Source organism: Anomaloglossus baeobatrachus, unplaced genomic scaffold, assembly GCF_048569485.1.
Source record: "Anomaloglossus baeobatrachus isolate aAnoBae1 unplaced genomic scaffold, aAnoBae1.hap1 Scaffold_3648, whole genome shotgun sequence".
NCBI lineage: Eukaryota > Metazoa > Chordata > Amphibia > Anura > Aromobatidae > Anomaloglossus > Anomaloglossus baeobatrachus.
Genome location: NW_027442999.1, coordinates 27,340 through 52,904, shown reverse-complemented (window position 1 = coordinate 52,904; position 25,565 = coordinate 27,340). Strand labels below are relative to the sequence as shown.

The following is a 25,565-nucleotide window of genomic DNA, read 5'->3' as shown; positions in this document are numbered from 1 at the left end:
ACTACAGAAAAGCTTACTATCAAAGGTTAGAGGGGGGCTTTCTCAGAGGGCTTTTTACAGTTTTTCTATTCCCAATTAGCCGTTTAAGTGTACTTATTGAAAGTAGTAATTCTTTCATAGGCCGCCCTTTCTTAGTATTTGACGTTCCTTATATTGCGGTATGAGGCTTCGCAGTAGGTTGCAAACATTCATCACCCATGACTGTCCCCAATTGAGCTCAGAAGCTCAATGTCTATCATGACCTCTCTTTTAGAATGTCCAAGAGCAAGCAAACTATTCCTCCAGGAGAGGGCGCCAACAGACTACTAAAGAGATCATCATTACTCAAAGAAAACCCCAAAAACCAATGCATGATAGGAATAAACAGGTAACTTTCTTTGGAGTGGAAGCGGAGAGATCGCACCAGATGCCAATTCTAGATGTTATCACACCTGTGGTCACTGCAGCAGCAGGTGAATCCACTTTGTCCAAAAGGGATCTATTCCATTCAATTGCAAATGATCTAGATAAGACAGAGAACTGCAGCACGGGGACATAGCCGAGTTGGTCAGGTTGAGTGGTGATGAGTTTGCTATTTGGATGAATAAAGAAAGTCAAAAGTGTGAAAGATAAAAAACAAAAGGAGGAAGTGTGAAAAGTGAATGGGCCAAATTGAGGTGCATATGAAGACGTATGCTTTCTTCCAATTCATTAAATCGGGCTAATATGAATCAGGTGAATTGAGTTCTGCTTTTGGAAACTGGGTTAAGAAGGGGTGCACCGTTCCTGGAGGTACTGCAATACCAGGTCAATGCGTGGAGTGGACAGAGCAAGCTCTTTTTCCATCTCCCTGTTCTAAAAATCCATTTAATATATGGTCCCCAGATAGGGGACGTATCAGATATTAAACTGATAAGAACAGATACTACACTTGATCTTAGCCAAAAGGCCGAGAAGCGATAACCAGAATTGGTTTGGGCCTCGAGTGGCACCCTGGCCTATGCCGGACACATCTTAGGGAGAGAGAGCGAGAGGGAGACAAACCCACGCCTACACAAGACATTTTGTCACCCAAGCCAACCCTTGAAAAGGCTGCTTTGCAGAGCCAAAACAAGAAGAATGGTGCGTTTTGCAGCCGCCGCCCACTGCAATGAATCTGAATAACTCCTCCTTTAGGGCGCAAGCAACTCCCCTCCCCCTTGCAGTCTTTCCAATTCACGATACAAAAAGACGGACAGGACAGGTTGCCTGACTTTCCGTCACTGCCACCCTTTGCCATCCTTACCCGTAGAAAGCCCTTTCATCATCCCCAAACCCTAATCTTTTCCCTTTCCTTCCCAGCCCCCAAACCCTGCCCTCTGTACCTTTCTCACCACCCGCTTCCCTTCTCCTGTCATCCCCCTACCACCCGGGAAAAAAAGAGATTGCCCCCTCCTTCCACTAGCCCACCCTCCCACCCAAAGAACAACTTCTTCTGCGCAGCTTGTTTTCTAGGCAGCAGCGCTATTGTGATGTCATCGGGGGGCATTGTGACAAGCCGCCAGTGTTCCGTCTCTTCATGTTGTGCACAGTTCAAACGGAAAATACATCAACAGGCAGACTACAGAAAAGCTTACTATCAAAGGTTAGAGGGGGGCTTTCTCAGAGGGCTTTTTACAGTTTTTCTATTCCCAATTAGCCGTTTAAGTGTACTTATTGAAAGTAGTAATTCTTTCATAGGCCGCCCTTTCTTAGTATTTGACGTTCCTTATATTGCGGTATGAGGCTTCGCAGTAGGTTGCAAACATTCATCACCCATGACTGTCCCCAATTGAGCTCAGAAGCTCAATGTCTATCATGACCTCTCTTTTAGAATGTCCAAGAGCAAGCAAACTATTCCTCCAGGAGAGGGCGCCAACAGACTACTAAAGAGATCATCATTACTCAAAGAAAACCCCAAAAACCAATGCATGATAGGAATAAACAGGTAACTTTCTTTGGAGTGGAAGCGGAGAGATCGCACCAGATGCCAATTCTAGATGTTATCACACCTGTGGTCACTGCAGCAGCAGGTGAATCCACTTTGTCCAAAAGGGATCTATTCCATTCAATTGCAAATGATCTAGATAAGACAGAGAACTGCAGCACGGGGACATAGCCGAGTTGGTCAGGTTGAGTGGTGATGAGTTTGCTATTTGGATGAATAAAGAAAGTCAAAAGTGTGAAAGATAAAAAACAAAAGGAGGAAGTGTGAAAAGTGAATGGGCCAAATTGAGGTGCATATGAAGACGTATGCTTTCTTCCAATTCATTAAATCGGGCTAATATGAATCAGGTGAATTGAGTTCTGCTTTTGGAAACTGGGTTAAGAAGGGGTGCACCGTTCCTGGAGGTACTGCAATACCAGGTCAATGCGTGGAGTGGACAGAGCAAGCTCTTTTTCCATCTCCCTGTTCTAAAAATCCATTTAATATATGGTCCCCAGATAGGGGACGTATCAGATATTAAACTGATAAGAACAGATACTACACTTGATCTTAGCCAAAAGGCCGAGAAGCGATAACCAGAATTGGTTTGGGCCTCGAGTGGCACCCTGGCCTATGCCGGACACATCTTAGGGAGAGAGAGCGAGAGGGAGACAAACCCACGCCTACACAAGACATTTTGTCACCCAAGCCAACCCTTGAAAAGGCTGCTTTGCAGAGCCAAAACAAGAAGAATGGTGCGTTTTGCAGCCGCCGCCCACTGCAATGAATCTGAATAACTCCTCCTTTAGGGCGCAAGCAACTCCCCTCCCCCTTGCAGTCTTTCCAATTCACGATACAAAAAGACGGACAGGACAGGTTGCCTGACTTTCCGTCACTGCCACCCTTTGCCATCCTTACCCGTAGAAAGCCCTTTCATCATCCCCAAACCCTAATCTTTTCCCTTTCCTTCCCAGCCCCCAAACCCTGCCCTCTGTACCTTTCTCACCACCCGCTTCCCTTCTCCTGTCATCCCCCTACCACCCGGGAAAAAAAGAGATTGCCCCCTCCTTCCACTAGCCCACCCTCCCACCCAAAGAACAACTTCTTCTGCGCAGCTTGTTTTCTAGGCAGCAGCGCTATTGTGATGTCATCGGGGGGCATTGTGACAAGCCGCCAGTGTTCCGTCTCTTCATGTTGTGCACAGTTCAAACGGAAAATACATCAACAGGCAGACTACAGAAAAGCTTACTATCAAAGGTTAGAGGGGGGCTTTCTCAGAGGGCTTTTTACAGTTTTTCTATTCCCAATTAGCCGTTTAAGTGTACTTATTGAAAGTAGTAATTCTTTCATAGGCCGCCCTTTCTTAGTATTTGACGTTCCTTATATTGCGGTATGAGGCTTCGCAGTAGGTTGCAAACATTCATCACCCATGACTGTCCCCAATTGAGCTCAGAAGCTCAATGTCTATCATGACCTCTCTTTTAGAATGTCCAAGAGCAAGCAAACTATTCCTCCAGGAGAGGGCGCCAACAGACTACTAAAGAGATCATCATTACTCAAAGAAAACCCCAAAAACCAATGCATGATAGGAATAAACAGGTAACTTTCTTTGGAGTGGAAGCGGAGAGATCGCACCAGATGCCAATTCTAGATGTTATCACACCTGTGGTCACTGCAGCAGCAGGTGAATCCACTTTGTCCAAAAGGGATCTATTCCATTCAATTGCAAATGATCTAGATAAGACAGAGAACTGCAGCACGGGGACATAGCCGAGTTGGTCAGGTTGAGTGGTGATGAGTTTGCTATTTGGATGAATAAAGAAAGTCAAAAGTGTGAAAGATAAAAAACAAAAGGAGGAAGTGTGAAAAGTGAATGGGCCAAATTGAGGTGCATATGAAGACGTATGCTTTCTTCCAATTCATTAAATCGGGCTAATATGAATCAGGTGAATTGAGTTCTGCTTTTGGAAACTGGGTTAAGAAGGGGTGCACCGTTCCTGGAGGTACTGCAATACCAGGTCAATGCGTGGAGTGGACAGAGCAAGCTCTTTTTCCATCTCCCTGTTCTAAAAATCCATTTAATATATAGTCCCCAGATAGGGGACGTATCAGATATTAAACTGATAAGAACAGATACTACACTTGATCTTAGCCAAAAGGCCGAGAAGCGATAACCAGAATTGGTTTGGGCCTCGAGTGGCACCCTGGCCTATGCCGGACACATCTTAGGGAGAGAGAGCGAGAGGGAGACAAACCCACGCCTACACAAGACATTTTGTCACCCAAGCCAACCCTTGAAAAGGCTGCTTTGCAGAGCCAAAACAAGAAGAATGGTGCGTTTTGCAGCCGCCGCCCACTGCAATGAATCTGAATAACTCCTCCTTTAGGGCGCAAGCAACTCCCCTCCCCCTTGCAGTCTTTCCAATTCACGATACAAAAAGACGGACAGGACAGGTTGCCTGACTTTCCGTCACTGCCACCCTTTGCCATCCTTACCCGTAGAAAGCCCTTTCATCATCCCCAAACCCTAATCTTTTCCCTTTCCTTCCCAGCCCCCAAACCCTGCCCTCTGTACCTTTCTCACCACCCGCTTCCCTTCTCCTGTCATCCCCCTACCACCCGGGAAAAAAAGAGATTGCCCCCTCCTTCCACTAGCCCACCCTCCCACCCAAAGAACAACTTCTTCTGCGCAGCTTGTTTTCTAGGCAGCAGCGCTATTGTGATGTCATCGGGGGGCATTGTGACAAGCCGCCAGTGTTCCGTCTCTTCATGTTGTGCACAGTTCAAACGGAAAATACATCAACAGGCAGACTACAGAAAAGCTTACTATCAAAGGTTAGAGGGGGGCTTTCTCAGAGGGCTTTTTACAGTTTTTCTATTCCCAATTAGCCGTTTAAGTGTACTTATTGAAAGTAGTAATTCTTTCATAGGCCGCCCTTTCTTAGTATTTGACGTTCCTTATATTGCGGTATGAGGCTTCGCAGTAGGTTGCAAACATTCATCACCCATGACTGTCCCCAATTGAGCTCAGAAGCTCAATGTCTATCATGACCTCTCTTTTAGAATGTCCAAGAGCAAGCAAACTATTCCTCCAGGAGAGGGCGCCAACAGACTACTAAAGAGATCATCATTACTCAAAGAAAACCCCAAAAACCAATGCATGATAGGAATAAACAGGTAACTTTCTTTGGAGTGGAAGCGGAGAGATCGCACCAGATGCCAATTCTAGATGTTATCACACCTGTGGTCACTGCAGCAGCAGGTGAATCCACTTTGTCCAAAAGGGATCTATTCCATTCAATTGCAAATGATCTAGATAAGACAGAGAACTGCAGCACGGGGACATAGCCGAGTTGGTCAGGTTGAGTGGTGATGAGTTTGCTATTTGGATGAATAAAGAAAGTCAAAAGTGTGAAAGATAAAAAACAAAAGGAGGAAGTGTGAAAAGTGAATGGGCCAAATTGAGGTGCATATGAAGACGTATGCTTTCTTCCAATTCATTAAATCGGGCTAATATGAATCAGGTGAATTGAGTTCTGCTTTTGGAAACTGGGTTAAGAAGGGGTGCACCGTTCCTGGAGGTACTGCAATACCAGGTCAATGCGTGGAGTGGACAGAGCAAGCTCTTTTTCCATCTCCCTGTTCTAAAAATCCATTTAATATATGGTCCCCAGATAGGGGACGTATCAGATATTAAACTGATAAGAACAGATACTACACTTGATTTTAGCCAAAAGGCCGAGAAGCGATAACCAGAATTGGTTTGGGCCTCGAGTGGCACCCTGGCCTATGCCGGACACATCTTAGGGAGAGAGAGCGAGAGGGAGACAAACCCACGCCTACACAAGACATTTTGTCACCCAAGCCAACCCTTGAAAAGGCTGCTTTGCAGAGCCAAAACAAGAAGAATGGTGCGTTTTGCAGCCGCCGCCCACTGCAATGAATCTGAATAACTCCTCCTTTAGGGCGCAAGCAACTCCCCTCCCCCTTGCAGTCTTTCCAATTCACGATACAAAAAGACGGACAGGACAGGTTGCCTGACTTTCCGTCACTGCCACCCTTTGCCATCCTTACCCGTAGAAAGCCCTTTCATCATCCCCAAACCCTAATCTTTTCCCTTTCCTTCCCAGCCCCCAAACCCTGCCCTCTGTACCTTTCTCACCACCCGCTTCCCTTCTCCTGTCATCCCCCTACCACCCGGGAAAAAAAGAGATTGCCCCCTCCTTCCACTAGCCCACCCTCCCACCCAAAGAACAACTTCTTCTGCGCAGCTTGTTTTCTAGGCAGCAGCGCTATTGTGATGTCATCGGGGGGCATTGTGACAAGCCGCCAGTGTTCCGTCTCTTCATGTTGTGCACAGTTCAAACGGAAAATACATCAACAGGCAGACTACAGAAAAGCTTACTATCAAAGGTTAGAGGGGGGCTTTCTCAGAGGGCTTTTTACAGTTTTTCTATTCCCAATTAGCCGTTTAAGTGTACTTATTGAAAGTAGTAATTCTTTCATAGGCCGCCCTTTCTTAGTATTTGACGTTCCTTATATTGCGGTATGAGGCTTCGCAGTAGGTTGCAAACATTCATCACCCATGACTGTCCCCAATTGAGCTCAGAAGCTCAATGTCTATCATGACCTCTCTTTTAGAATGTCCAAGAGCAAGCAAACTATTCCTCCAGGAGAGGGCGCCAACAGACTACTAAAGAGATCATCATTACTCAAAGAAAACCCCAAAAACCAATGCATGATAGGAATAAACAGGTAACTTTCTTTGGAGTGGAAGCGGAGAGATCGCACCAGATGCCAATTCTAGATGTTATCACACCTGTGGTCACTGCAGCAGCAGGTGAATCCACTTTGTCCAAAAGGGATCTATTCCATTCAATTGCAAATGATCTAGATAAGACAGAGAACTGCAGCACGGGGACATAGCCGAGTTGGTCAGGTTGAGTGGTGATGAGTTTGCTATTTGGATGAATAAAGAAAGTCAAAAGTGTGAAAGATAAAAAACAAAAGGAGGAAGTGTGAAAAGTGAATGGGCCAAATTGAGGTGCATATGAAGACGTATGCTTTCTTCCAATTCATTAAATCGGGCTAATATGAATCAGGTGAATTGAGTTCTGCTTTTGGAAACTGGGTTAAGAAGGGGTGCACCGTTCCTGGAGGTACTGCAATACCAGGTCAATGCGTGGAGTGGACAGAGCAAGCTCTTTTTCCATCTCCCTGTTCTAAAAATCCATTTAATATATGGTCCCCAGATAGGGGACGTATCAGATATTAAACTGATAAGAACAGATACTACACTTGATCTTAGCCAAAAGGCCGAGAAGCGATAACCAGAATTGGTTTGGGCCTCGAGTGGCACCCTGGCCTATGCCGGACACATCTTAGGGAGAGAGAGCGAGAGGGAGACAAACCCACGCCTACACAAGACATTTTGTCACCCAAGCCAACCCTTGAAAAGGCTGCTTTGCAGAGCCAAAACAAGAAGAATGGTGCGTTTTGCAGCCGCCGCCCACTGCAATGAATCTGAATAACTCCTCCTTTAGGGCGCAAGCAACTCCCCTCCCCCTTGCAGTCTTTCCAATTCACGATACAAAAAGACGGACAGGACAGGTTGCCTGACTTTCCGTCACTGCCACCCTTTGCCATCCTTACCCGTAGAAAGCCCTTTCATCATCCCCAAACCCTAATCTTTTCCCTTTCCTTCCCAGCCCCCAAACCCTGCCCTCTGTACCTTTCTCACCACCCGCTTCCCTTCTCCTGTCATCCCCCTACCACCCGGGAAAAAAAGAGATTGCCCCCTCCTTCCACTAGCCCACCCTCCCACCCAAAGAACAACTTCTTCTGCGCAGCTTGTTTTCTAGGCAGCAGCGCTATTGTGATGTCATCGGGGGGCATTGTGACAAGCCGCCAGTGTTCCGTCTCTTCATGTTGTGCACAGTTCAAACGGAAAATACATCAACAGGCAGACTACAGAAAAGCTTACTATCAAAGGTTAGAGGGGGGCTTTCTCAGAGGGCTTTTTACAGTTTTTCTATTCCCAATTAGCCGTTTAAGTGTACTTATTGAAAGTAGTAATTCTTTCATAGGCCGCCCTTTCTTAGTATTTGACGTTCCTTATATTGCGGTATGAGGCTTCGCAGTAGGTTGCAAACATTCATCACCCATGACTGTCCCCAATTGAGCTCAGAAGCTCAATGTCTATCATGACCTCTCTTTTAGAATGTCCAAGAGCAAGCAAACTATTCCTCCAGGAGAGGGCGCCAACAGACTACTAAAGAGATCATCATTACTCAAAGAAAACCCCAAAAACCAATGCATGATAGGAATAAACAGGTAACTTTCTTTGGAGTGGAAGCGGAGAGATCGCACCAGATGCCAATTCTAGATGTTATCACACCTGTGGTCACTGCAGCAGCAGGTGAATCCACTTTGTCCAAAAGGGATCTATTCCATTCAATTGCAAATGATCTAGATAAGACAGAGAACTGCAGCACGGGGACATAGCCGAGTTGGTCAGGTTGAGTGGTGATGAGTTTGCTATTTGGATGAATAAAGAAAGTCAAAAGTGTGAAAGATAAAAAACAAAAGGAGGAAGTGTGAAAAGTGAATGGGCCAAATTGAGGTGCATATGAAGACGTATGCTTTCTTCCAATTCATTAAATCGGGCTAATATGAATCAGGTGAATTGAGTTCTGCTTTTGGAAACTGGGTTAAGAAGGGGTGCACCGTTCCTGGAGGTACTGCAATACCAGGTCAATGCGTGGAGTGGACAGAGCAAGCTCTTTTTCCATCTCCCTGTTCTAAAAATCCATTTAATATATGGTCCCCAGATAGGGGACGTATCAGATATTAAACTGATAAGAACAGATACTACACTTGATCTTAGCCAAAAGGCCGAGAAGCGATAACCAGAATTGGTTTGGGCCTCGAGTGGCACCCTGGCCTATGCCGGACACATCTTAGGGAGAGAGAGCGAGAGGGAGACAAACCCACGCCTACACAAGACATTTTGTCACCCAAGCCAACCCTTGAAAAGGCTGCTTTGCAGAGCCAAAACAAGAAGAATGGTGCGTTTTGCAGCCGCCGCCCACTGCAATGAATCTGAATAACTCCTCCTTTAGGGCGCAAGCAACTCCCCTCCCCCTTGCAGTCTTTCCAATTCACGATACAAAAAGACGGACAGGACAGGTTGCCTGACTTTCCGTCACTGCCACCCTTTGCCATCCTTACCCGTAGAAAGCCCTTTCATCATCCCCAAACCCTAATCTTTTCCCTTTCCTTCCCAGCCCCCAAACCCTGCCCTCTGTACCTTTCTCACCACCCGCTTCCCTTCTCCTGTCATCCCCCTACCACCCGGGAAAAAAAGAGATTGCCCCCTCCTTCCACTAGCCCACCCTCCCACCCAAAGAACAACTTCTTCTGCGCAGCTTGTTTTCTAGGCAGCAGCGCTATTGTGATGTCATCGGGGGGCATTGTGACAAGCCGCCAGTGTTCCGTCTCTTCATGTTGTGCACAGTTCAAACGGAAAATACATCAACAGGCAGACTACAGAAAAGCTTACTATCAAAGGTTAGAGGGGGGCTTTCTCAGAGGGCTTTTTACAGTTTTTCTATTCCCAATTAGCCGTTTAAGTGTACTTATTGAAAGTAGTAATTCTTTCATAGGCCGCCCTTTCTTAGTATTTGACGTTCCTTATATTGCGGTATGAGGCTTCGCAGTAGGTTGCAAACATTCATCACCCATGACTGTCCCCAATTGAGCTCAGAAGCTCAATGTCTATCATGACCTCTCTTTTAGAATGTCCAAGAGCAAGCAAACTATTCCTCCAGGAGAGGGCGCCAACAGACTACTAAAGAGATCATCATTACTCAAAGAAAACCCCAAAAACCAATGCATGATAGGAATAAACAGGTAACTTTCTTTGGAGTGGAAGCGGAGAGATCGCACCAGATGCCAATTCTAGATGTTATCACACCTGTGGTCACTGCAGCAGCAGGTGAATCCACTTTGTCCAAAAGGGATCTATTCCATTCAATTGCAAATGATCTAGATAAGACAGAGAACTGCAGCACGGGGACATAGCCGAGTTGGTCAGGTTGAGTGGTGATGAGTTTGCTATTTGGATGAATAAAGAAAGTCAAAAGTGTGAAAGATAAAAAACAAAAGGAGGAAGTGTGAAAAGTGAATGGGCCAAATTGAGGTGCATATGAAGACGTATGCTTTCTTCCAATTCATTAAATCGGGCTAATATGAATCAGGTGAATTGAGTTCTGCTTTTGGAAACTGGGTTAAGAAGGGGTGCACCGTTCCTGGAGGTACTGCAATACCAGGTCAATGCGTGGAGTGGACAGAGCAAGCTCTTTTTCCATCTCCCTGTTCTAAAAATCCATTTAATATATGGTCCCCAGATAGGGGACGTATCAGATATTAAACTGATAAGAACAGATACTACACTTGATCTTAGCCAAAAGGCCGAGAAGCGATAACCAGAATTGGTTTGGGCCTCGAGTGGCACCCTGGCCTATGCCGGACACATCTTAGGGAGAGAGAGCGAGAGGGAGACAAACCCACGCCTACACAAGACATTTTGTCACCCAAGCCAACCCTTGAAAAGGCTGCTTTGCAGAGCCAAAACAAGAAGAATGGTGCGTTTTGCAGCCGCCGCCCACTGCAATGAATCTGAATAACTCCTCCTTTAGGGCGCAAGCAACTCCCCTCCCCCTTGCAGTCTTTCCAATTCACGATACAAAAAGACGGACAGGACAGGTTGCCTGACTTTCCGTCACTGCCACCCTTTGCCATCCTTACCCGTAGAAAGCCCTTTCATCATCCCCAAACCCTAATCTTTTCCCTTTCCTTCCCAGCCCCCAAACCCTGCCCTCTGTACCTTTCTCACCACCCGCTTCCCTTCTCCTGTCATCCCCCTACCACCCGGGAAAAAAAGAGATTGCCCCCTCCTTCCACTAGCCCACCCTCCCACCCAAAGAACAACTTCTTCTGCGCAGCTTGTTTTCTAGGCAGCAGCGCTATTGTGATGTCATCGGGGGGCATTGTGACAAGCCGCCAGTGTTCCGTCTCTTCATGTTGTGCACAGTTCAAACGGAAAATACATCAACAGGCAGACTACAGAAAAGCTTACTATCAAAGGTTAGAGGGGGGCTTTCTCAGAGGGCTTTTTACAGTTTTTCTATTCCCAATTAGCCGTTTAAGTGTACTTATTGAAAGTAGTAATTCTTTCATAGGCCGCCCTTTCTTAGTATTTGACGTTCCTTATATTGCGGTATGAGGCTTCGCAGTAGGTTGCAAACATTCATCACCCATGACTGTCCCCAATTGAGCTCAGAAGCTCAATGTCTATCATGACCTCTCTTTTAGAATGTCCAAGAGCAAGCAAACTATTCCTCCAGGAGAGGGCGCCAACAGACTACTAAAGAGATCATCATTACTCAAAGAAAACCCCAAAAACCAATGCATGATAGGAATAAACAGGTAACTTTCTTTGGAGTGGAAGCGGAGAGATCGCACCAGATGCCAATTCTAGATGTTATCACACCTGTGGTCACTGCAGCAGCAGGTGAATCCACTTTGTCCAAAAGGGATCTATTCCATTCAATTGCAAATGATCTAGATAAGACAGAGAACTGCAGCACGGGGACATAGCCGAGTTGGTCAGGTTGAGTGGTGATGAGTTTGCTATTTGGATGAATAAAGAAAGTCAAAAGTGTGAAAGATAAAAAACAAAAGGAGGAAGTGTGAAAAGTGAATGGGCCAAATTGAGGTGCATATGAAGACGTATGCTTTCTTCCAATTCATTAAATCGGGCTAATATGAATCAGGTGAATTGAGTTCTGCTTTTGGAAACTGGGTTAAGAAGGGGTGCACCGTTCCTGGAGGTACTGCAATACCAGGTCAATGCGTGGAGTGGACAGAGCAAGCTCTTTTTCCATCTCCCTGTTCTAAAAATCCATTTAATATATGGTCCCCAGATAGGGGACGTATCAGATATTAAACTGATAAGAACAGATACTACACTTGATCTTAGCCAAAAGGCCGAGAAGCGATAACCAGAATTGGTTTGGGCCTCGAGTGGCACCCTGGCCTATGCCGGACACATCTTAGGGAGAGAGAGCGAGAGGGAGACAAACCCACGCCTACACAAGACATTTTGTCACCCAAGCCAACCCTTGAAAAGGCTGCTTTGCAGAGCCAAAACAAGAAGAATGGTGCGTTTTGCAGCCGCCGCCCACTGCAATGAATCTGAATAACTCCTCCTTTAGGGCGCAAGCAACTCCCCTCCCCCTTGCAGTCTTTCCAATTCACGATACAAAAAGACGGACAGGACAGGTTGCCTGACTTTCCGTCACTGCCACCCTTTGCCATCCTTACCCGTAGAAAGCCCTTTCATCATCCCCAAACCCTAATCTTTTCCCTTTCCTTCCCAGCCCCCAAACCCTGCCCTCTGTACCTTTCTCACCACCCGCTTCCCTTCTCCTGTCATCCCCCTACCACCCGGGAAAAAAAGAGATTGCCCCCTCCTTCCACTAGCCCACCCTCCCACCCAAAGAACAACTTCTTCTGCGCAGCTTGTTTTCTAGGCAGCAGCGCTATTGTGATGTCATCGGGGGGCATTGTGACAAGCCGCCAGTGTTCCGTCTCTTCATGTTGTGCACAGTTCAAACGGAAAATACATCAACAGGCAGACTACAGAAAAGCTTACTATCAAAGGTTAGAGGGGGGCTTTCTCAGAGGGCTTTTTACAGTTTTTCTATTCCCAATTAGCCGTTTAAGTGTACTTATTGAAAGTAGTAATTCTTTCATAGGCCGCCCTTTCTTAGTATTTGACGTTCCTTATATTGCGGTATGAGGCTTCGCAGTAGGTTGCAAACATTCATCACCCATGACTGTCCCCAATTGAGCTCAGAAGCTCAATGTCTATCATGACCTCTCTTTTAGAATGTCCAAGAGCAAGCAAACTATTCCTCCAGGAGAGGGCGCCAACAGACTACTAAAGAGATCATCATTACTCAAAGAAAACCCCAAAAACCAATGCATGATAGGAATAAACAGGTAACTTTCTTTGGAGTGGAAGCGGAGAGATCGCACCAGATGCCAATTCTAGATGTTATCACACCTGTGGTCACTGCAGCAGCAGGTGAATCCACTTTGTCCAAAAGGGATCTATTCCATTCAATTGCAAATGATCTAGATAAGACAGAGAACTGCAGCACGGGGACATAGCCGAGTTGGTCAGGTTGAGTGGTGATGAGTTTGCTATTTGGATGAATAAAGAAAGTCAAAAGTGTGAAAGATAAAAAACAAAAGGAGGAAGTGTGAAAAGTGAATGGGCCAAATTGAGGTGCATATGAAGACGTATGCTTTCTTCCAATTCATTAAATCGGGCTAATATGAATCAGGTGAATTGAGTTCTGCTTTTGGAAACTGGGTTAAGAAGGGGTGCACCGTTCCTGGAGGTACTGCAATACCAGGTCAATGCGTGGAGTGGACAGAGCAAGCTCTTTTTCCATCTCCCTGTTCTAAAAATCCATTTAATATATGGTCCCCAGATAGGGGACGTATCAGATATTAAACTGATAAGAACAGATACTACACTTGATCTTAGCCAAAAGGCCGAGAAGCGATAACCAGAATTGGTTTGGGCCTCGAGTGGCACCCTGGCCTATGCCGGACACATCTTAGGGAGAGAGAGTGAGAGGGAGACAAACCCACGCCTACACAAGACATTTTGTCACCCAAGCCAACCCTTGAAAAGGCTGCTTTGCAGAGCCAAAACAAGAAGAATGGTGCGTTTTGCAGCCGCCGCCCACTGCAATGAATCTGAATAACTCCTCCTTTAGGGCGCAAGCAACTCCCCTCCCCCTTGCAGTCTTTCCAATTCACGATACAAAAAGACGGACAGGACAGGTTGCCTGACTTTCCGTCACTGCCACCCTTTGCCATCCTTACCCGTAGAAAGCCCTTTCATCATCCCCAAACCCTAATCTTTTCCCTTTCCTTCCCAGCCCCCAAACCCTGCCCTCTGTACCTTTCTCACCACCCGCTTCCCTTCTCCTGTCATCCCCCTACCACCCGGGAAAAAAAGAGATTGCCCCCTCCTTCCACTAGCCCACCCTCCCACCCAAAGAACAACTTCTTCTGCGCAGCTTGTTTTCTAGGCAGCAGCGCTATTGTGATGTCATCGGGGGGCATTGTGACAAGCCGCCAGTGTTCCGTCTCTTCATGTTGTGCACAGTTCAAACGGAAAATACATCAACAGGCAGACTACAGAAAAGCTTACTATCAAAGGTTAGAGGGGGGCTTTCTCAGAGGGCTTTTTACAGTTTTTCTATTCCCAATTAGCCGTTTAAGTGTACTTATTGAAAGTAGTAATTCTTTCATAGGCCGCCCTTTCTTAGTATTTGACGTTCCTTATATTGCGGTATGAGGCTTCGCAGTAGGTTGCAAACATTCATCACCCATGACTGTCCCCAATTGAGCTCAGAAGCTCAATGTCTATCATGACCTCTCTTTTAGAATGTCCAAGAGCAAGCAAACTATTCCTCCAGGAGAGGGCGCCAACAGACTACTAAAGAGATCATCATTACTCAAAGAAAACCCCAAAAACCAATGCATGATAGGAATAAACAGGTAACTTTCTTTGGAGTGGAAGCGGAGAGATCGCACCAGATGCCAATTCTAGATGTTATCACACCTGTGGTCACTGCAGCAGCAGGTGAATCCACTTTGTCCAAAAGGGATCTATTCCATTCAATTGCAAATGATCTAGATAAGACAGAGAACTGCAGCACGGGGACATAGCCGAGTTGGTCAGGTTGAGTGGTGATGAGTTTGCTATTTGGATGAATAAAGAAAGTCAAAAGTGTGAAAGATAAAAAACAAAAGGAGGAAGTGTGAAAAGTGAATGGGCCAAATTGAGGTGCATATGAAGACGTATGCTTTCTTCCAATTCATTAAATCGGGCTAATATGAATCAGGTGAATTGAGTTCTGCTTTTGGAAACTGGGTTAAGAAGGGGTGCACCGTTCCTGGAGGTACTGCAATACCAGGTCAATGCGTGGAGTGGACAGAGCAAGCTCTTTTTCCATCTCCCTGTTCTAAAAATCCATTTAATATATGGTCCCCAGATAGGGGACGTATCAGATATTAAACTGATAAGAACAGATACTACACTTGATCTTAGCCAAAAGGCCGAGAAGCGATAACCAGAATTGGTTTGGGCCTCGAGTGGCACCCTGGCCTATGCCGGACACATCTTAGGGAGAGAGAGCGAGAGGGAGACAAACCCACGCCTACACAAGACATTTTGTCACCCAAGCCAACCCTTGAAAAGGCTGCTTTGCAGAGCCAAAACAAGAAGAATGGTGCGTTTTGCAGCCGCCGCCCACTGCAATGAATCTGAATAACTCCTCCTTTAGGGCGCAAGCAACTCCCCTCCCCCTTGCAGTCTTTCCAATTCACGATACAAAAAGACGGACAGGACAGGTTGCCTGACTTTCCGTCACTGCCACCCTTTGCCATCCTTACCCGTAGAAAGCCCTTTCATCATCCCCAAACCCTAATCTTTTCCCTTTCCTTCCCAGCCCCCAAACCCTGCCCTCTGTACCTTTCTCACCACCCACTTCCCTTCTCCTGTCATCCCCCTACCACCCGGGAAAAAAAGAGATTGCCCCCTCCTTCCACTAGCCCACCCTCCCACCCAAAGAACAACTTCTTCTGCGCAGCTTGTTTTCTAGGCAGCAGCGCTATTGTGATGTCATCGGGGGGCATTGTGACAAGCCGCCAGTGTTCCGTCTCTTCATGTTGTGCACAGTTCAAACGGAAAATACATCAACAGGCAGACTACAGAAAAGCTTACTATCAAAGGTTAGAGGGGGGCTTTCTCAGAGGGCTTTTTACAGTTTTTCTATTCCCAATTAGCCGTTTAAGTGTACTTATTGAAAGTAGTAATTCTTTCATAGGCCGCCCTTTCTTAGTATTTGACGTTCCTTATATTGCGGTATGAGGCTTCGCAGTAGGTTGCAAACATTCATCACCCATGACTGTCCCCAATTGAGCTCAGAAGCTCAATGTCTATCATGACCTCTCTTTTAGAATGTCCAAGAGCAAGCAAACTATTCCTCCAGGAGAGGGCGCCAACAGACTACTAAAGAGATCATCATTACTCAAAGAAAACCCCAAAAACCAATGCATGATAGGAATAAACAGGTAACTTTCTTTGGAGTGGAAGCGGAGAGATCGCACCAGATGCCAATTCTAGATGTTATCACACCTGTGGTCACTGCAGCAGCAGGTGAATCCACTTTGTCCAAAAGGGATCTATTCCATTCAATTGCAAATGATCTAGATAAGACAGAGAACTGCAGCACGGGGACATAGCCGAGTTGGTCAGGTTGAGTGGTGATGAGTTTGCTATTTGGATGAATAAAGAAAGTCAAAAGTGTGAAAGATAAAAAACAAAAGGAGGAAGTGTGAAAAGTGAATGGGCCAAATTGAGGTGCATATGAAGACGTATGCTTTCTTCCAATTCATTAAATCGGGCTAATATGAATCAGGTGAATTGAGTTCTGCTTTTGGAAACTGGGTTAAGAAGGGGTGCACCGTTCCTGGAGGTACTGCAATACCAGGTCAATGCGTGGAGTGGACAGAGCAAGCTCTTTTTCCATCTCCCTGTTCTAAAAATCCATTTAATATATGGTCCCCAGATAGGGGACGTATCAGATATTAAACTGATAAGAACAGATACTACACTTGATCTTAGCCAAAAGGCCGAGAAGCGATAACCAGAATTGGTTTGGGCCTCGAGTGGCACCCTGGCCTATGCCGGACACATCTTAGGGAGAGAGAGCGAGAGGGAGACAAACCCACGCCTACACAAGACATTTTGTCACCCAAGCCAACCCTTGAAAAGGCTGCTTTGCAGAGCCAAAACAAGAAGAATGGTGCGTTTTGCAGCCGCCGCCCACTGCAATGAATCTGAATAACTCCTCCTTTAGGGCGCAAGCAACTCCCCTCCCCCTTGCAGTCTTTCCAATTCACGATACAAAAAGACGGACAGGACAGGTTGCCTGACTTTCCGTCACTGCCACCCTTTGCCATCCTTACCCGTAGAAAGCCCTTTCATCATCCCCAAACCCTAATCTTTTCCCTTTCCTTCCCAGCCCCCAAACCCTGCCCTCTGTACCTTTCTCACCACCCGCTTCCCTTCTCCTGTCATCCCCCTACCACCCGGGAAAAAAAGAGATTGCCCCCTCCTTCCACTAGCCCACCCTCCCACCCAAAGAACAACTTCTTCTGCGCAGCTTGTTTTCTAGGCAGCAGCGCTATTGTGATGTCATCGGGGGGCATTGTGACAAGCCGCCAGTGTTCCGTCTCTTCATGTTGTGCACAGTTCAAACGGAAAATACATCAACAGGCAGACTACAGAAAAGCTTACTATCAAAGGTTAGAGGGGGGCTTTCTCAGAGGGCTTTTTACAGTTTTTCTATTCCCAATTAGCCGTTTAAGTGTACTTATTGAAAGTAGTAATTCTTTCATAGGCCGCCCTTTCTTAGTATTTGACGTTCCTTATATTGCGGTATGAGGCTTCGCAGTAGGTTGCAAACATTCATCACCCATGACTGTCCCCAATTGAGCTCAGAAGCTCAATGTCTATCATGACCTCTCTTTTAGAATGTCCAAGAGCAAGCAAACTATTCCTCCAGGAGAGGGCGCCAACAGACTACTAAAGAGATCATCATTACTCAAAGAAAACCCCAAAAACCAATGCATGATAGGAATAAACAGGTAACTTTCTTTGGAGTGGAAGCGGAGAGATCGCACCAGATGCCAATTCTAGATGTTATCACACCTGTGGTCACTGCAGCAGCAGGTGAATCCACTTTGTCCAAAAGGGATCTATTCCATTCAATTGCAAATGATCTAGATAAGACAGAGAACTGCAGCACGGGGACATAGCCGAGTTGGTCAGGTTGAGTGGTGATGAGTTTGCTATTTGGATGAATAAAGAAAGTCAAAAGTGTGAAAGATAAAAAACAAAAGGAGGAAGTGTGAAAAGTGAATGGGCCAAATTGAGGTGCATATGAAGACGTATGCTTTCTTCCAATTCATTAAATCGGGCTAATATGAATCAGGTGAATTGAGTTCTGCTTTTGGAAACTGGGTTAAGAAGGGGTGCACCGTTCCTGGAGGTACTGCAATACCAGGTCAATGCGTGGAGTGGACAGAGCAAGCTCTTTTTCCATCTCCCTGTTCTAAAAATCCATTTAATATATGGTCCCCAGATAGGGGACGTATCAGATATTAAACTGATAAGAACAGATACTACACTTGATCTTAGCCAAAAGGCCGAGAAGCGATAACCAGAATTGGTTTGGGCCTCGAGTGGCACCCTGGCCTATGCCGGACACATCTTAGGGAGAGAGAGCGAGAGGGAGACAAACCCACGCCTACACAAGACATTTTGTCACCCAAGCCAACCCTTGAAAAGGCTGCTTTGCAGAGCCAAAACAAGAAGAATGGTGCGTTTTGCAGCCGCCGCCCACTGCAATGAATCTGAATAACTCCTCCTTTAGGGCGCAAGCAACTCCCCTCCCCCTTGCAGTCTTTCCAATTCACGATACAAAAAGACGGACAGGACAGGTTGCCTGACTTTCCGTCACTGCCACCCTTTGCCATCCTTACCCGTAGAAAGCCCTTTCATCATCCCCAAACCCTAATCTTTTCCCTTTCCTTCCCAGCCCCCAAACCCTGCCCTCTGTACCTTTCTCACCACCCGCTTCCCTTCTCCTGTCATCCCCCTACCACCCGGGAAAAAAAGAGATTGCCCCCTCCTTCCACTAGCCCACCCTCCCACCCAAAGAACAACTTCTTCTGCGCAGCTTGTTTTCTAGGCAGCAGCGCTATTGTGATGTCATCGGGGGGCATTGTGACAAGCCGCCAGTGTTCCGTCTCTTCATGTTGTGCACAGTTCAAACGGAAAATACATCAACAGGCAGACTACAGAAAAGCTTACTATCAAAGGTTAGAGGGGGGCTTTCTCAGAGGGCTTTTTACAGTTTTTCTATTCCCAATTAGCCGTTTAAGTGTACTTATTGAAAGTAGTAATTCTTTCATAGGCCGCCCTTTCTTAGTATTTGACGTTCCTTATATTGCGGTATGAGGCTTCGCAGTAGGTTGCAAACATTCATCACCCATGACTGTCCCCAATTGAGCTCAGAAGCTCAATGTCTATCATGACCTCTCTTTTAGAATGTCCAAGAGCAAGCAAACTATTCCTCCAGGAGAGGGCGCCAACAGACTACTAAAGAGATCATCATTACTCAAAGAAAACCCCAAAAACCAATGCATGATAGGAATAAACAGGTAACTTTCTTTGGAGTGGAAGCGGAGAGATCGCACCAGATGCCAATTCTAGATGTTATCACACCTGTGGTCACTGCAGCAGCAGGTGAATCCACTTTGTCCAAAAGGGATCTATTCCATTCAATTGCAAATGATCTAGATAAGACAGAGAACTGCAGCACGGGGACATAGCCGAGTTGGTCAGGTTGAGTGGTGATGAGTTTGCTATTTGGATGAATAAAGAAAGTCAAAAGTGTGAAAGATAAAAAACAAAAGGAGGAAGTGTGAAAAGTGAATGGGCCAAATTGAGGTGCATATGAAGACGTATGCTTTCTTCCAATTCATTAAATCGGGCTAATATGAATCAGGTGAATTGAGTTCTGCTTTTGGAAACTGGGTTAAGAAGGGGTGCACCGTTCCTGGAGGTACTGCAATACCAGGTCAATGCGTGGAGTGGACAGAGCAAGCTCTTTTTCCATCTCCCTGTTCTAAAAATCCATTTAATATATGGTCCCCAGATAGGGGACGTATCAGATATTAAACTGATAAGAACAGATACTACACTTGATCTTAGCCAAAAGGCCGAGAAGCGATAACCAGAATTGGTTTGGGCCTCGAGTGGCACCCTGGCCTATGCCGGACACATCTTAGGGAGAGAGAGCGAGAGGGAGACAAACCCACGCCTACACAAGACATTTTGTCACCCAAGCCAACCCTTGAAAAGGCTGCTTTGCAGAGCCAAAACAAGAAGAATGGTGCGTTTTGCAGCCGCCGCCCACTGCAATGAATCTGAATAACTCCTCCTTTAGGGCGCAAGCAACTCCCCTCCCCCTTGCAGTCTTTCCAATTCACGATACAAAAAGACGGACAGGACAGGTTGCCTGACTTTCCGTCACTGCCACCCTTTGCCATCCTTACCCGTAGAAAGCCCTTTCATCATCCCCAAACCCTAATCTTTTCCCTTTCCTTCCCAGCCCCCAAACCCTGCCCTCTGTACCTTTCTCACCACCCGCTTCCCTTCTCCTGTCATCCCCCTACCACCCGGGAAAAAAAGAGATTGCCCCCTCCTTCCACTAGCCCACCCTCCCACCCAAAGAACAACTTCTTCTGCGCAGCTTGTTTTCTAGGCAGCAGCGCTATTGTGATGTCATCGGGGGGCATTGTGACAAGCCGCCAGTGTTCCGTCTCTTCATGTTGTGCACAGTTCAAACGGAAAATACATCAACAGGCAGACTACAGAAAAGCTTACTATCAAAGGTTAGAGGGGGGCTTTCTCAGAGGGCTTTTTACAGTTTTTCTATTCCCAATTAGCCGTTTAAGTGTACTTATTGAAAGTAGTAATTCTTTCATAGGCCGCCCTTTCTTAGTATTTGACGTTCCTTATATTGCGGTATGAGGCTTCGCAGTAGGTTGCAAACATTCATCACCCATGACTGTCCCCAATTGAGCTCAGAAGCTCAATGTCTATCATGACCTCTCTTTTAGAATGTCCAAGAGCAAGCAAACTATTCCTCCAGGAGAGGGCGCCAACAGACTACTAAAGAGATCATCATTACTCAAAGAAAACCCCAAAAACCAATGCATGATAGGAATAAACAGGTAACTTTCTTTGGAGTGGAAGCGGAGAGATCGCACCAGATGCCAATTCTAGATGTTATCACACCTGTGGTCACTGCAGCAGCAGGTGAATCCACTTTGTCCAAAAGGGATCTATTCCATTCAATTGCAAATGATCTAGATAAGACAGAGAACTGCAGCACGGGGACATAGCCGAGTTGGTCAGGTTGAGTGGTGATGAGTTTGCTATTTGGATGAATAAAGAAAGTCAAAAGTGTGAAAGATAAAAAACAAAAGGAGGAAGTGTGAAAAGTGAATGGGCCAAATTGAGGTGCATATGAAGACGTATGCTTTCTTCCAATTCATTAAATCGGGCTAATATGAATCAGGTGAATTGAGTTCTGCTTTTGGAAACTGGGTTAAGAAGGGGTGCACCGTTCCTGGAGGTACTGCAATACCAGGTCAATGCGTGGAGTGGACAGAGCAAGCTCTTTTTCCATCTCCCTGTTCTAAAAATCCATTTAATATATGGTCCCCAGATAGGGGACGTATCAGATATTAAACTGATAAGAACAGATACTACACTTGATCTTAGCCAAAAGGCCGAGAAGCGATAACCAGAATTGGTTTGGGCCTCGAGTGGCACCCTGGCCTATGCCGGACACATCTTAGGGAGAGAGAGCGAGAGGGAGACAAACCCACGCCTACACAAGACATTTTGTCACCCAAGCCAACCCTTGAAAAGGCTGCTTTGCAGAGCCAAAACAAGAAGAATGGTGCGTTTTGCAGCCGCCGCCCACTGCAATGAATCTGAATAACTCCTCCTTTAGGGCGCAAGCAACTCCCCTCCCCCTTGCAGTCTTTCCAATTCACGATACAAAAAGACGGACAGGACAGGTTGCCTGACTTTCCGTCACTGCCACCCTTTGCCATCCTTACCCGTAGAAAGCCCTTTCATCATCCCCAAACCCTAATCTTTTCCCTTTCCTTCCCAGCCCCCAAACCCTGCCCTCTGTACCTTTCTCACCACCCGCTTCCCTTCTCCTGTCATCCCCCTACCACCCGGGAAAAAAAGAGATTGCCCCCTCCTTCCACTAGCCCACCCTCCCACCCAAAGAACAACTTCTTCTGCGCAGCTTGTTTTCTAGGCAGCAGCGCTATTGTGATGTCATCGGGGGGCATTGTGACAAGCCGCCAGTGTTCCGTCTCTTCATGTTGTGCACAGTTCAAACGGAAAATACATCAACAGGCAGACTACAGAAAAGCTTACTATCAAAGGTTAGAGGGGGGCTTTCTCAGAGGGCTTTTTACAGTTTTTCTATTCCCAATTAGCCGTTTAAGTGTACTTATTGAAAGTAGTAATTCTTTCATAGGCCGCCCTTTCTTAGTATTTGACGTTCCTTATATTGCGGTATGAGGCTTCGCAGTAGGTTGCAAACATTCATCACCCATGACTGTCCCCAATTGAGCTCAGAAGCTCAATGTCTATCATGACCTCTCTTTTAGAATGTCCAAGAGCAAGCAAACTATTCCTCCAGGAGAGGGCGCCAACAGACTACTAAAGAGATCATCATTACTCAAAGAAAACCCCAAAAACCAATGCATGATAGGAATAAACAGGTAACTTTCTTTGGAGTGGAAGCGGAGAGATCGCACCAGATGCCAATTCTAGATGTTATCACACCTGTGGTCACTGCAGCAGCAGGTGAATCCACTTTGTCCAAAAGGGATCTATTCCATTCAATTGCAAATGATCTAGATAAGACAGAGAACTGCAGCACGGGGACATAGCCGAGTTGGTCAGGTTGAGTGGTGATGAGTTTGCTATTTGGATGAATAAAGAAAGTCAAAAGTGTGAAAGATAAAAAACAAAAGGAGGAAGTGTGAAAAGTGAATGGGCCAAATTGAGGTGCATATGAAGACGTATGCTTTCTTCCAATTCATTAAATCGGGCTAATATGAATCAGGTGAATTGAGTTCTGCTTTTGGAAACTGGGTTAAGAAGGGGTGCACCGTTCCTGGAGGTACTGCAATACCAGGTCAATGCGTGGAGTGGACAGAGCAAGCTCTTTTTCCATCTCCCTGTTCTAAAAATCCATTTAATATATGGTCCCCAGATAGGGGACGTATCAGATATTAAACTGATAAGAACAGATACTACACTTGATCTTAGCCAAAAGGCCGAGAAGCGATAACCAGAATTGGTTTGGGCCTCGAGTGGCACCCTGGCCTATGCCGGACACATCTTAGGGAGAGAGAGCGAGAGGGAGACAAACCCACGCCTACACAAGACATTTTGTCACCCAAGCCAACCCTTGAAAAGGCTGCTTTGCAGAGCCAAAACAAGAAGAATGGTGCGTTTTGCAGCCGCCGCCCACTGCAATGAATCTGAATAACTCCTCCTTTAGGGCGCAAGCAACTCCCCTCCCCCTTGCAGTCTTTCCAATTCACGATACAAAAAGACGGACAGGACAGGTTGCCTGACTTTCCGTCACTGCCACCCTTTGCCATCCTTACCCGTAGAAAGCCCTTTCATCATCCCCAAACCCTAATCTTTTCCCTTTCCTTCCCAGCCCCCAAACCCTGCCCTCTGTACCTTTCTCACCACCCGCTTCCCTTCTCCTGTCATCCCCCTACCACCCGGGAAAAAAAGAGATTGCCCCCTCCTTCCACTAGCCCACCCTCCCACCCAAAGAACAACTTCTTCTGCGCAGCTTGTTTTCTAGGCAGCAGCGCTATTGTGATGTCATCGGGGGGCATTGTGACAAGCCGCCAGTGTTCCGTCTCTTCATGTTGTGCACAGTTCAAACGGAAAATACATCAACAGGCAGACTACAGAAAAGCTTACTATCAAAGGTTAGAGGGGGGCTTTCTCAGAGGGCTTTTTACAGTTTTTCTATTCCCAATTAGCCGTTTAAGTGTACTTATTGAAAGTAGTAATTCTTTCATAGGCCGCCCTTTCTTAGTATTTGACGTTCCTTATATTGCGGTATGAGGCTTCGCAGTAGGTTGCAAACATTCATCACCCATGACTGTCCCCAATTGAGCTCAGAAGCTCAATGTCTATCATGACCTCTCTTTTAGAATGTCCAAGAGCAAGCAAACTATTCCTCCAGGAGAGGGCGCCAACAGACTACTAAAGAGATCATCATTACTCAAAGAAAACCCCAAAAACCAATGCATGATAGGAATAAACAGGTAACTTTCTTTGGAGTGGAAGCGGAGAGATCGCACCAGATGCCAATTCTAGATGTTATCACACCTGTGGTCACTGCAGCAGCAGGTGAATCCACTTTGTCCAAAAGGGATCTATTCCATTCAATTGCAAATGATCTAGATAAGACAGAGAACTGCAGCACGGGGACATAGCCGAGTTGGTCAGGTTGAGTGGTGATGAGTTTGCTATTTGGATGAATAAAGAAAGTCAAAAGTGTGAAAGATAAAAAACAAAAGGAGGAAGTGTGAAAAGTGAATGGGCCAAATTGAGGTGCATATGAAGACGTATGCTTTCTTCCAATTCATTAAATCGGGCTAATATGAATCAGGTGAATTGAGTTCTGCTTTTGGAAACTGGGTTAAGAAGGGGTGCACCGTTCCTGGAGGTACTGCAATACCAGGTCAATGCGTGGAGTGGACAGAGCAAGCTCTTTTTCCATCTCCCTGTTCTAAAAATCCATTTAATATATGGTCCCCAGATAGGGGACGTATCAGATATTAAACTGATAAGAACAGATTTTTTTGATTTAACAGCATCTTTATTATCATGCACTACTCACAAAAAGGTAACAAACCGTGTACAGTGCCGCAGCCCCGTACACACAGAACTATACAATCCTTCTTACATAGCCATAGAGTACGACGCACTAAACTATACATCACACTCCTATGCTTATCCATAACACTCAAGCTGAAAGAAAAAGTTAGACAATAAATAACGACGAACCGGCGATTGGGGGGTGGGGGTAGGGGAAAAGGGGGATAGGGTGGGGAAATCACAGGCCCGAAGCTTTATTGAAAGACGCACATAACGGGAAAAGGAGGGAGGGGGCATGGAAGAGGTCTAAACCTCCTCCTCGGCGCTGTCGTCCGGACTGTCCATGATGGAATAGTCTCTGAGCAGGCTGTGGATCAGCCTGCGGCAATCCTGGATAGACATCCTCTCCCTCTTCAAGATGAGCCGGTTCCTGGCGACCCAAATAGCGTCCTTAAAGCAGTTCATAAGGCGCCAAGCCTCCTGGATGGCTCCAACGGTGTGAGTCCCAGGGAAGAGTCCATAAAGTACGGAATGGTACGATAGGCTCCCTCTGGGGACGGAGTTCCTCAGGTCATCCTCCAGGGCAACCAACAGGCGCTGTGCGAAACGGCAGTCCCAAAAGGCGTGCAGCGATGTTTCCTCCACGAAGGGGCACCTTGGGCAGTACCGGGTTTTGCACAGGTTCCGGGCGTGCATGAATGACCGGACGGGCAGTCCGCCCTGTATCGCCATCCATGACAAGTCCTTGTGCCCGTTGGTCAATCCAGCCGATGACACGTTTGTCCAAACAGTCTCCAGTGTGTCGTGATGAAGTCCTGGAATGTTCTCCATTTCGTCCTTGGCTCTGATGAGTTTGTGGATAGTCTTTGGCTTCCACAAATCGGGCTTGAGTCCCTCCAGTTGGTGTTCCCTCACAAACCGAACCACGTCTCCGTAGAACCATGGCGCCGTCCAGTTGTAGGGGAAGGAGCT

The 25,565-nt window shown here is 46.4% G+C and overlaps 15 non-coding genes and 1 pseudogene across 15 annotated transcripts; all 16 read right to left on the bottom strand.

The window, feature by feature from the left end:
• Positions 1–749: 749 nt before the first annotated feature.
• LOC142273605 (U2 spliceosomal RNA) lies at positions 750–940 on the bottom strand. Its single transcript, XR_012738090.1, has one exon. It is a non-coding gene; the product is annotated as a U2 spliceosomal RNA (small nuclear RNA).
• Positions 941–2,327: 1,387 nt separating this feature from the next.
• Positions 2,328–2,518, bottom strand: LOC142273604 (U2 spliceosomal RNA). The gene has a single exon (XR_012738089.1). It is a non-coding gene; the product is annotated as a U2 spliceosomal RNA (small nuclear RNA).
• Positions 2,519–3,905: 1,387 nt separating this feature from the next.
• LOC142273578 (U2 spliceosomal RNA) lies at positions 3,906–4,096 on the bottom strand. The gene has a single exon (XR_012738065.1). It is a non-coding gene; the product is annotated as a U2 spliceosomal RNA (small nuclear RNA).
• A 1,387-nt stretch (positions 4,097–5,483) lies between these two features.
• On the bottom strand, positions 5,484–5,674 carry LOC142273616 (U2 spliceosomal RNA). The gene has a single exon (XR_012738100.1). It is a non-coding gene; the product is annotated as a U2 spliceosomal RNA (small nuclear RNA).
• A 1,387-nt stretch (positions 5,675–7,061) lies between these two features.
• Positions 7,062–7,252, bottom strand: LOC142273603 (U2 spliceosomal RNA). Its single transcript, XR_012738088.1, has one exon. It is a non-coding gene; the product is annotated as a U2 spliceosomal RNA (small nuclear RNA).
• A 1,387-nt stretch (positions 7,253–8,639) lies between these two features.
• LOC142273601 (U2 spliceosomal RNA) lies at positions 8,640–8,830 on the bottom strand. The gene has a single exon (XR_012738086.1). It is a non-coding gene; the product is annotated as a U2 spliceosomal RNA (small nuclear RNA).
• Positions 8,831–10,217: 1,387 nt separating this feature from the next.
• On the bottom strand, positions 10,218–10,408 carry LOC142273600 (U2 spliceosomal RNA). The gene has a single exon (XR_012738085.1). It is a non-coding gene; the product is annotated as a U2 spliceosomal RNA (small nuclear RNA).
• Positions 10,409–11,795: 1,387 nt separating this feature from the next.
• Positions 11,796–11,986, bottom strand: LOC142273599 (U2 spliceosomal RNA). The gene has a single exon (XR_012738084.1). It is a non-coding gene; the product is annotated as a U2 spliceosomal RNA (small nuclear RNA).
• A 1,387-nt stretch (positions 11,987–13,373) lies between these two features.
• On the bottom strand, positions 13,374–13,564 carry LOC142273598 (U2 spliceosomal RNA). Its single transcript, XR_012738083.1, has one exon. It is a non-coding gene; the product is annotated as a U2 spliceosomal RNA (small nuclear RNA).
• Positions 13,565–14,951: 1,387 nt separating this feature from the next.
• LOC142273597 (U2 spliceosomal RNA) lies at positions 14,952–15,142 on the bottom strand. The gene has a single exon (XR_012738082.1). It is a non-coding gene; the product is annotated as a U2 spliceosomal RNA (small nuclear RNA).
• Positions 15,143–16,529: 1,387 nt separating this feature from the next.
• LOC142273596 (U2 spliceosomal RNA) lies at positions 16,530–16,720 on the bottom strand. Its single transcript, XR_012738081.1, has one exon. It is a non-coding gene; the product is annotated as a U2 spliceosomal RNA (small nuclear RNA).
• A 1,387-nt stretch (positions 16,721–18,107) lies between these two features.
• LOC142273594 (U2 spliceosomal RNA) lies at positions 18,108–18,298 on the bottom strand. The gene has a single exon (XR_012738080.1). It is a non-coding gene; the product is annotated as a U2 spliceosomal RNA (small nuclear RNA).
• A 1,387-nt stretch (positions 18,299–19,685) lies between these two features.
• Positions 19,686–19,876, bottom strand: LOC142273593 (U2 spliceosomal RNA). The gene has a single exon (XR_012738079.1). It is a non-coding gene; the product is annotated as a U2 spliceosomal RNA (small nuclear RNA).
• Positions 19,877–21,263: 1,387 nt separating this feature from the next.
• LOC142273592 (U2 spliceosomal RNA) lies at positions 21,264–21,454 on the bottom strand. Its single transcript, XR_012738078.1, has one exon. It is a non-coding gene; the product is annotated as a U2 spliceosomal RNA (small nuclear RNA).
• A 1,387-nt stretch (positions 21,455–22,841) lies between these two features.
• Positions 22,842–23,032, bottom strand: LOC142273591 (U2 spliceosomal RNA). The gene has a single exon (XR_012738077.1). It is a non-coding gene; the product is annotated as a U2 spliceosomal RNA (small nuclear RNA).
• Positions 23,033–24,419: 1,387 nt separating this feature from the next.
• On the bottom strand, positions 24,420–24,625 carry LOC142273618 (U2 spliceosomal RNA; annotated as a pseudogene).
• Positions 24,626–25,565: the final 940 nt, after the last annotated feature.